The 11,257-nt window shown below is 34.9% G+C and overlaps 1 long non-coding RNA gene across 2 annotated transcripts; it reads left to right on the top strand.

The window, feature by feature from the left end:
* The first annotated feature begins 244 nt into the window (after positions 1 to 244).
* On the top strand, positions 245 to 10,735 carry LOC108539969 (uncharacterized). 2 transcript variants are annotated; one of them, XR_001888541.1, is made up of 3 exons: positions 245 to 350; positions 2,603 to 2,753; positions 10,463 to 10,735. It is a non-coding gene; the product is annotated as an uncharacterized LOC108539969 (long non-coding RNA). The 2 variants fall into 2 exon arrangements; XR_001888542.1 differs by lacking the exon at positions 10,463 to 10,735 and adding an exon at positions 7,486 to 7,646.
* The last annotated feature ends 522 nt before the right edge of the window (positions 10,736 to 11,257 follow it).

Raw genomic sequence — 11,257 nt, forward strand, 5'->3', positions numbered from 1 at the left:
CAGACAAAAACCCCAGGGCTATTGTGAATTCTGAATTCCTGAGGAAAAACAACAGAAAAGAGATTTAGTTTGGATTCACTTCCATGCTGCAGTCTCTCTGAGAAAGCCTAGCTTTCTGACTTCATCTGGTGTAGTGGGTTCAGCCACTATCATAGCCTCTAGGGAATGCTGGGAAATGAGTCACAAAGACAGAACACCATGCACATTCTGCTGTTTGTAAGTCTGGTTTAGAGCTAAATAAGGACAGGGGCACAGCTGCAGACTCACAGCAGGTAGAGAATCACTTAAGAGATAATGAAAAGAAGCAGGATAATAAGTTTATAGGGAAAGAAAAAAATTTGGAACCTGAGGTGAGAGCCTGGAGTGACAACAAAGCCTGGAAGAGTAAAAGAAACATAATACTTAAATTCTACTTTAAAATTCCCAATCTGGAAATAGCAGGATCCATAAGCTATTCCTTACAATTAAAAGATGGGATAATCTGGTTCAGGGGAAATGTACTCTCTGAGCGCAGGCATCTGACTTCCAGTTCCTGCCCAGTCTCTGCATTGTTTGTGACGTTAAGAAGGTTGCTTATTCTCTTTTGGTCTCATCCTTAAAATGAAAATGGTAGACTAAAGGCTTCAATGATGTGTTTTTTACAGGTCTAAACGTTTATACATTATTACTGTAAACTTTTTTTTTAAGAGCTGTGCAGAGAAAAAAAAATCAGAACACATATAAGATAATAGCTGCAGGCTTGTAGCAGAAATGCAGAGTGGCCTCAGGGATTTCCTGTTAGCTCCTCTGAAGCTTGGTATGAGCTCCTGGATTGTTCCAAATCGGTGATAGAAGGCGCCACCTAACGAGGCAGCTATTCCATATCTGGAGTGCTCTTATGTTTAAGGGATATTCATCTTCTAGTAGTTTCTATGAGAGCCAGTTCTATTCTCAAAATAATATTTTAAAAATTCCCTCAATTATTTAAAGCAACATTTTTGATCTCCTTAAGTTTCATCTTGTTGAGGCTATAAATATCCTTGTCTCTTTCACCTATTGCTCATTTACATGATGTCTGAACTTGAGAGCATAAGGACTGCAGACTTCTAAGCACGCTCAGGTTGTTGGCATCGGTTTTAAATGGTGATGCCTTGAGTGCAATGATACAGTGGGTTTGGTCCCCGATGTAACTGGAGCCTTAAATTTTAAATAATTCTGTATGAATTAGGACTCGGGATGGAACAAGAAACTTTAGCTTCTAAGCACAGCTGCTAACAAACTCAAAGTTAATAATGAGGTTGGGCTACATAAAATTGCTGATATTTGGCACATTTAGGTCTCAAGAACTGACATTGATTATACAAAAACAGTAATAGCAATAGTTAACAACTAGAGGGTCAAGCACTGTTCTAGGTGCTTTTTATGATTTATGTCACTTAACAGAAACTGACAGTTTGATAAAACAGGTAAGTTTCACTTGGCATGGGAGGGGTGGTTCTGAGGGAAACCCTTTTACTGAATGTAGGCAGATCTGCAGTTCAATTTCCTTTGGACAGCGTTTCTTCCTCTATGATCCCCAGGGCTGATTTTATCACAACCATCTATTATCCTTTGTAACTTTTTCAATTAGGCAAAACTGCCAAGTGATATTCTGTACTTCTTATTTGTACATATTTCCTCTCTATCTTTCACTTAAGTGAGATACAGCATTTTTGTCAGTTTTGGTGTTCATCTAATCATTTTATAGTGAATAGTAGAAAAGACTGGAGTGTAGTGGCCTTGTTGCTGAGACATTAAATGAAGTCTAGGCCAATCGCTGTATTTTCCCTGCTCAAGTACATAAGTTTTAAGTCACAGTATACCAAGAGCCATGAAAAGAAATGATTCACACCTGAAGACTTCCATGCACCAACATTTCTGACACAGTCACATTTTCTCCCCCTTTCTTGGCACTATCCCCATAGCTTATTGTGAAAAGTGGGTTTTTATTATGGCAGAGGAAAATTTAACTGGGAATAATTATGAAATGTATAATAATTGAATTTTTTTTCATGTTAAATTGTCTTGGTCAAAATATACCTCAGTGAGCCAGGCTGGAGATGGCTCCTCCCCATTGCGTGTTAACATTATACCATAAGTAAATAGCGTATCAAATCCTGTGATGCTAGGAGCCACATTAATTTCTGCCATCTCCATATTATCCCTGGACCTTATAGAAAATACTGTGATGTGTGGACGTGTCTCTGTGTGACAGATCACTGATATTGGAAACAGTATTTAGAATGTTCTGGTCCTGAAAAACAGAAAAAAATAGAATAGATCCTAAGAAATGATGGTCACTTTATAATGCTTAAATTAAAATAAGGCAGTAAACACAGCCCCTGTCCAAACACAGACTAAACATAATTCCTAGGGTAGATGGGAATAGTGTGTTTGTGTGATGGGGATTGTCCCATTGCATTTTTTACAGCAGTGGGATGTAGGGATGACTAGTGGGTCAGGGAAAAGTAGAAGCAGCAGTATAAACAAGTGCTGTTACGAATCAGTGTTTAGTTACTTTACATTCAACTTTGCTTCTGTCATTCATCATATTCACTATTTCTCATTGCTTTGTATTATCTAGAAATTTTTTGAAACGTATTTTTTACTGAAGTCATTGCTAAAGTGTTGAAAATGCTTGACCAAATTGGAGCATTTCAGGACGTAGATCAGGAGGATGGTGAAGATTTTCATCAATCAATTAAGCAGCACCATTTTAAGAAATGCGCTGTTCAGTAAGTCATAAACCCCAACTAATTGTATTGTTTACCATAGTTCCTCCTTTTGGGCTATCATAGTCCATTAAACTAATTGCTGATACAAAGAGAATTGATATAGTGTGTCTTCCCAACATTGCCTCTCCTCCCCAGAGTACACTAGTACCATAAAGAATGAAATGAGATTGGATTAGAATACATGTTTAACTTGTTTATATGTTTGGTGAACATAATCTGGTTTCTGATGATTGACTTAATTTTTTTAATGCTTGCTGCTATCCACTTAATAATCTAAATGTTTTCCTAATACTATGCTTATAATATTTTCCATTTTGAAAATCAAAAAATGTCCATGTTTCCAGTCTTCTATAGCATCCGTTTGCTATCATTTTTAAAAGAGTAAAAGAATTCTGAAATAATATTTGCACATTCTGGGAGGTAAATTTATCCTAAAGAGGAGGCATACAATCATTTAGGGGAACTCTGAGCTCTCATACAATCCCTTATCTCTTTTTTAGTTCAGTTTCCTCATCAGTTTTAATTTTACCTCTACTGTTTGGAGAGACTTATTCTTCTTGATAAAGATGAAAACAAAATAGGAAAAAATAAGGTATGGGTTATCCCGTGTAATGAAAAGTACACTGTTTTAAATGCAGTCTAGAAAATGCAATCTAAAACAGTACTGTTGGGTTTTTTTTTTTTTTTTTTTTTAAATAACTAGTTTAGTTTGGTCTGAAAGCAAGACAAAAAAGTCCACAAATAACGTTTTTATTAAATAGCCTTTGTCTATGAGTGATTCATGTCTATTAAAATGCCAATCACATTTTCAAAGGAAATGGAAGACTGAACTATTTAGCCTGGCAGTCAAATGAGGGAGACCTATTTTTTTTTTTCTTTTCAAAATGGATTGACTTGCATTTTAGCTAATTGACAGTCAAGACATATAGGACAGAAGTAATGCAGTTTTTAGTTGTGTAACTGCTAAGACTTAAGTCCAAAGATTTTAGGGAGTAGCTATCAACCTCAGCACTTTGGCTATTCTCTCTGGCACTATCATTTATGTTGAGTTCAGTGAAACGTTTCTAAAAACTGGAATGTTTCAGCAATTCGATTATCACTTCTACTTAAGTATTTCTTTAGCCTGGAAAAACATAGCTGTAAATATCATGGAACCAGTGCCTTTTTTTGTTTTTCTTTTCTGATTTATTTTCTCCTTGGATTCATGTATTTTCATAGTTGAATTCTCATACTTTTAATTAAGGCTTCATGTTTGAGAAGGAGATTTGTAAGTTGCCTTTGTAGTAGGTTGTAGAGACCTGTTAGTGACAAGGAAGCCATTATCATTATACAAAAGTTCCAAGAAGCACATGGTCATTCCAAGCCACAACCATAGCTGACTAGTTAGTCATGTGGAAGTTGGCACTGAATTTATGTAAGCAAGATGACTTCTCATTAGAATTAATGTAGAAAAGAGGTGTTAAGAAAAACAGTTAAATAGAAAGTGTATACATGAAAAGCTTTTTTAAAAGGGCAATAATTTTGACTGAGGCAATGATTTTGAAAACCATATTTATGAATGAAGAAACAAACCCTAGATATGCAGAGAAAAACAACACAAAAGCCTTTTTTGCTTGTATTATGTTTTCATTTGCTTTGAAACTCAAAGAAGTTATTTTTCAAGCAAATATTTTGGCTATTGACAAAGGCTAAAGCCTGTAGGAATTGAAGAGCTTTAAGAGTTACTAGGACGAACTTTTGTTGTACTGGCTTGTATTTTAAGGATTTTAATTTTCAGTAACACAGTTCACTGGGAAGTAGGAGAGACACAACCTGAAATTTAGTGATTAAGAGGACATAAAATCCAAAAGGTTACTTTTGCAAAGGTATTATGTGGATTTCATATTACGTATTTCTCAGAACTTCTCAGCACAGTTTTTAAATTTAAAATAAGCATTCTACACATGCCTTAAACTTCAGATCATGAACCTGAATTAAAAGTAGTCTACACAATTACACTGTGCCTTGTTGTAGGGGAAAAGATGATTCCTTTTTATTATGGGTAAAGTTAAATAAGTGCTAAATTTGGGATGTAACTTCAAGGCAAATGCCACAGAGGATTTTGTATTTATGCATTTTTTTCTGAGTTTTGTCAATAGTCTGTTTCTCCTGCATAATGTGTGCTGTAAGCTAGCCATACAAAATAAACGACTTTGGCCTTAACTGAATGCTACTGTCTGCGGTACATTATAACCCTGGCCTGCTGATAATAAGCCTTACTTGGCAGTAATCTACATCCAGTGGTATTTGGAAAACTGCATTAATGATGATGAAATTAAAACCCCAGAATTTAAACAGCGCATAGGTCAGTGTGCTGTAAAAAAGTAGGCAAGAATAATAATGATCTCTAAAATGTTTGTGTTCATTGGTGAAGGCTGAGCTAATTAGGACAGAAAGTTGAAAAACTATTTATTTTCTGACTGTTTCAAGCAGAATGGCTGGAATAAGCAGAAGCAAATTCAGAAGTTTTATCTGCTTAAAACAATAAGACACTCAATAATTCCGTATTTACAACTGTATACCATTTGATCTGTACTGTCCCAGGTAGTTCTGAATTATGACTTTTTTTGATTTAAGTGTTTGTTATTCACAGCAATAAGAATTGGATGATGTTTCTTCAGCAATCTTGGCAAGGCTTGGCTTAGCTATATACACTAGGTTCAAAAAGCCTTTCTCAATCTATAGCTGTAAAAAAGTATTGCCTGGTTAAAAATGTTGAAATGTGTTGTTCTAGCCACCTGAATTCTATCCAAACCCACCATGATTTGGAATTAGTCAAATGGGAATTTATCCAGGGATGGAAGAATCTAATTTCTTTTTCCTTTTACAGACACACAAAGAAAGGAGTTGTTATGTCTTTTATTGCTTTTATCAGATGAGATACATTAACCAAATTGAAAAATACCTTCATTCCAGGATTTCTCATTGATTTCTCTGTGAATTGTGATGCTTCAAGAGGGATTTGATATAAATTGATACATTAGCATAAACTAATTTCGTTACCTATCATTTTTAATGTCTCCAGGGACACCACTGTTTCATGTAACCGAATTTGTGAAACACTAACCTCGTGATAATACTGTTTTCTTTACCTCTACCTAATCATAATCTGTCAAAAGCTATATCTTGAATTTTCCTTGATGCCCACTAATCTGGGTTAACTGGGTGTAACTGAAATGTCTTTAGCTACACAGTGAATAAAACTGATGGAAAAAAGGTTTTTCAATATCCAGATACATCATATTCTGAAACACAATCCATATAAACTTTCCATTGTTAAAATGGTTGTACTGTGTTCAAATTCTTAGTGCATAGAATAATTCCCACCTTTTCAAGTCCACCATTATTAAATTAGACTCCTTATGCTGTGATAGCAATGACTAGATTGTTATTGGTTATCTGTTATAACTAAATGACAAGTTGACCGTTTATTCAAAGGTCACATTTCATTTTACGTAGAAAGCAGCAATAAAACATTTTTTTGGGGGGGCGGGGATAGTAGTATAGGTCTAAAGAATTTAGAAGAGAAAAAAATAGTGTTTATATTTTGGATGTCAGCTGAACAGTTAGTAGACACTAAATAAGTGGGAAGGACAGTATATATCATCAGTGTATTTGGCATGATGTCAACAAAAAATTATTAACTGTTTCATTGATCAACTTTATTTTCTTGTACTGTAAAATCAGCTGTCAGTCCATTTTCAACAGCTCAATGACCTTAAGTCTTTCTCCAGAAGGTAAGAAATGCCTTACAGGTGCACAGTTGTCCACTAGCTTAGATAGTTTTATTCAAATAATTAGCTTTTTCATTCTTTCAAATTCTCAACAATATTGACATTCAGATGAACAGAGTGAGTAATTTTCTAGGGTCATATTTTACCCTTCAGCCATATAGAAAAGAAACAGATGTAATTTAGACCAAAAGACCCTGGCATACAATAGGTGAGACATATTTTGGATAAATTAATAACTACAGACTTTTCCATAGCCTGGACAATTTGTGAATTAACTACCTCACTAGTAGCCCTAAAATACAACCTCAAATATGTACAATTATCTGAACTATATTTTTAATCTTCAATAACATATATCTTCCATAACATTTTATCTATATCTATCACAATTTTTTTTTTGCTATCAGAGAAGAAAACTTTAGACATAATTCTTATCATAAATGTATACTTGGGTCCATTGTCTAGAACTTGACAAATGAGTAATCCTTTTTTGCTGGTACTACAAGACACAATGACTCCTTGCTTTATTTGTGCATTAAAGGAAAAAGGAATTAGATTCTTCCATCCATGGGTGAATTTCTACTCGGAATTTCTAATTCTGAATCACAGATTAGGGAATTAGGTGATATGATTCATCACATAACCAAATGTAAGTTGACCTACGAAGTATAGTCCAAAAGTAAACTGACTAGCTCCTGCTTGTTTTGGCAACCAATCCACCGATAGAAATCAGTACAGTGATCTATTTCAGAGGTTGAGCTGATCTTTGCATGCTCCCTCCTGCAGAGCAGAGAGATAAGCACGCAGTAGGCATCTGAAAAAGGTCTGAGAATGATGAAACACTTATCTGTACTAAGATACTATAAACACATACCTGCTGGCACTTCCAACTATTTTATGTAACATAAACTCAGCTTTGACAGAGTACTTTTTTAACAAGCAAATTTCTTTTTTTGCAGATTACACAATGGGAAAGCTCCAGGGATATTCATCAATTCGATTCTATTCTCTTTATGACTGTTCTTTATCCTAAATTGTCAAAATACATCAAGGGGCATTCTGATACAGAAGCACTCTGATACAGAAACACGCAATTAACATGAAAATGTAACGGTTAACAAAAAAAGGAAAGTTATATAGGATAAAATACCTTTTAGCCTTGACCCATTTTACTTCTTTCTTGGGCATACAGACACATGCTAATATCCATACCTGTGCTAAATATAAAAATATCTGAGAGTAGCTGGATGGAGCCCAATTTTCTATAGGCAGCATGTTAGTTTCTCCATCTCTATATGCATTGTCATATAAAAAGTAAGAGAAAACTAAATGAGTTCTTTTTAAATGTAACTTCTTTTTTGAAAATATGCATATAAGACTATGCATTTTACTTTTCATGAATACTGACATTCTGTAAATGCAAATATGCATTTTCTACATTACAATATTACCCAAGGGAAAAAAAAAAAAAAAACAAAAACAAAAAAGGAAGTGACTGTGTAGGAGTAAGCAGGAATAGAATGATCCAGTATTGTACCATTCCCACAATGCTTGAGGATTGTCTTTTAGAGTTCTACTTTTAAATCACTTCTATTCCTATCACAGTTCATAAAAGTGGGTGAAAATTTGAATCGCAATTTCCTCATTTAAAAAAATTCACCTCCTTCATCGTCACCATGCTTGCTTTTCAAGGAAGCTTCTCATAACGATTGCAAATACGGTGACACATTTTATTTGTTTTTGTCAGTTTGGATGTAAATTTTCTTCTTAAATTAGCGCTTATAGTCAAAGTTTCTCTTTCACTTTATAGACATTGTTATATAGGAATTAGGTTAGGTATGCAATTGGTGACCAACTGAGTCCTGCATTTTGTTTGCCCAATATTTGGTCAACATATGAACAATTTTATGTATTACTTATTTTGCAACTATTATAATCAATTTCTCACATAAATAATATCTAATACATTTAATCAGTCGTGCATAATACATACTTTGTTTGATATACATTCTCTCTATCTTTTAAACAACCCTGCAAATATGATCTAATTGTTCTTATTTTGCAAAAGAGTTAACAGGTTTTCCAAGAAGTTCTGTAACTTGCCCAAGGCCACATTGTCTGTAAATGTTAAGCCTGGGATTTGAGCCTCCGTCTCTTTGGCAACAAAGTCCACTCTCTTGAGGACAGGAAATTAAAAGTATGGAACACATGTTGACATTCATTATGTGAATGCTAATAGAATACGCTTCTGCTTTGAAAATATCCAAGGTGAAACATGGATAAAACAGAAGGCCACTATTTGGGGTAATGATAGAATGATTTGCATGAATTTCACAAATTAATTCTTAAGCAAACAAAGTGTAAACCAGAGCCCTAATTGATATGAATAAAAAGGAGAGACCAAAAAAATTACCAAATTACTTCTTATCCTCCTTTCTTCTGTTTCTCCCTCTTTGTCCACTGCCAAGAAGAGTTAGGATGTTAGACATTCACTGAATTTCTTACTCTTTTTCAGGGTTGGGGGGCAGTTTCTATTAAGACAGCCACATTGAGTATAGCATGTGGCCATGAATGTCCAAGTAATGACAAAGAGAAGAGTGAAAGGACTTCTGGATGCTGGCTCATCCCAGTTCCAGCATTTGGACCACGACAGTTGGCTTCTGCAACTGTAGAGAAAACATTATAGTGTGAGAACTATGGTACACCACCAGTAAAAGTGGTATGCACTGGCAGCTAACACAATCCACGGAACACTTTTTTGTCAGGAGCATCAGGCCAACAAATTAGGCTGCAGCTTGGTAATCAACACTCTTTCTCCACAGTAAATAAAACTGTTTGGGGTAAGAGAGGAATAAACAGCAGTAGTAATTTCTGTATATACAATTTTCTGAGTAAACAAAAATAGAACATGTGTAAAATACCTTAAAATGCTTGGCACATTATAGGCACTAAAAATGTGTTGGCCATTGAAGTGAAATACTGATCAGTATGATGTAGTATCTTTTTGTCTATATACCATGGTTGTCAGTTTCTATTAACAAAATTCCTGATGTCCTAACAAAATTCATATAAACGCTCCTCTGAATTCATCTTACAAATAGGCAGCATCTGCAAAGTTTTATCTTTTAGGTTTTTTCTGCCTTGTTGAGGAAAGGGATATGGAAATGAAATTATAAATGTCCAGTTATTTCTAGGCATTGCAGGTATGCCATCTTGTACGTACTCACTTTTCTGGTAGAAAAAGTAAAGCTTTTATAGGTTGACTAACATGGCCAGTATCACAGTTAAGAATCAGCACAATAAGGATTCAAAACCAAGTGTTTTACACTGAGGCAAAAGCTCTTTTCACTCTCTGCAGAACTTCAAATATTAAGCTTTGTATGGAGATGGATCCTTCTTGGTGTAAATCTTAATCATGGAAATTGTTGTACTTAGGTCACACAGTTGTGGATACCATGCAGGGACCATACCTTGAGGGTGCCATTTACATGGTAGTATATGGAAATGGGCTCCTAGAGCTGCTCATATTTCAGCCAACACACATGTACATGAAGGCTTGAGTTTTAGGATTACCACTCTTTAAACAAACAGTCTTTGCCTTTTTCCGCGTGTAGTCACATAATACAAAACCAAAATTCTACTATAGAAGATAGCAGTCCACACACTTCAATGGGGAAAAAAAAAATATGCTAGGTTTTTCAACAGAATGAAAAGCTCATTCAGAAGGTCTGTGGTCATTTGTAGGTTTGCTTATTGATAATTTTGTTAGTGTGTTTAAGTTTTATCAATTCCTTGAAGTAAAATAACCATTTTTGGGATATATATATATATATTTATTTAGAAGATCCAATGACAGAAATAAACTCGTAAATATGAAGAACTGTAACAGAGACTGGTTAGGTGTTCACAAACTATTTCCTATGTCTTTCTGGACAGAAAGCTCCACTACATCTCCTAGCTTTTCCTACTGGTAGATGTGGCCATGTGAATGACTTCTGGCCTATGGATTGTGAGTGGACATGATGCATAATACTTCTAAAAACGGTCCTTAAACACATCCTGGGAGATGGTCTGCTTTGCTTCTTCCCTGGTCTGCTTCAGAGGATCCAGGACAATGCCAAGGTCATAGGGAAAGGTAGAACCAATAGAAGCTCCTGGAACTCTGAGACCTCCAGGACCTGCGCTGGATTATGACTGGACAATAACTAAATAAACCTTTTTTGTGCCAAGCTACTGAAATTCTGGGATTTCGTGTTCCAGTTGTTTTTCTACTCTGAATAATCTAAGGCCTATGCATAAGTATGAGTGTATTACCATCTATTATTAACATAGTGGTCAAAATCCAGACTTTTCACTGTGCCACTATTCTACTATCATAAATGATCATTTTTTCTGTTGTTGCTTAAATTTTCTAAGGTTTTCCAGATTTGCTGAAGCACCCCAATTCCCCTCATAAGTTTTGACTTACACATAATGAACTGATCTTTACTTAGCCTACTTTTGTAGTTTCAGCAACTGCCATAAAAAGTTCTTTTCTGAACATTCTTCTTAAAAGAGTGAAACTCTTTCTACTATGTACATGAATTTCAAACACCCTCAGTATTTAGCAAATAGGGTTTTTGTCCATTTGTAAAATATTTTGTCACAAAGACACAGAATAGAAATTTGAATTGTTTATTTAACCTTGCTACCAGTCTAAATCTTATGTCATTGCTACTTGCAGTGCATGTA

The sequence above is a fragment of the Rhinopithecus bieti genome, unplaced genomic scaffold (genome assembly GCF_001698545.2).
Source record: "Rhinopithecus bieti isolate Rb0 unplaced genomic scaffold, ASM169854v2 scaffold_17743, whole genome shotgun sequence".
Lineage (NCBI taxonomy): Eukaryota > Metazoa > Chordata > Mammalia > Primates > Cercopithecidae > Rhinopithecus > Rhinopithecus bieti.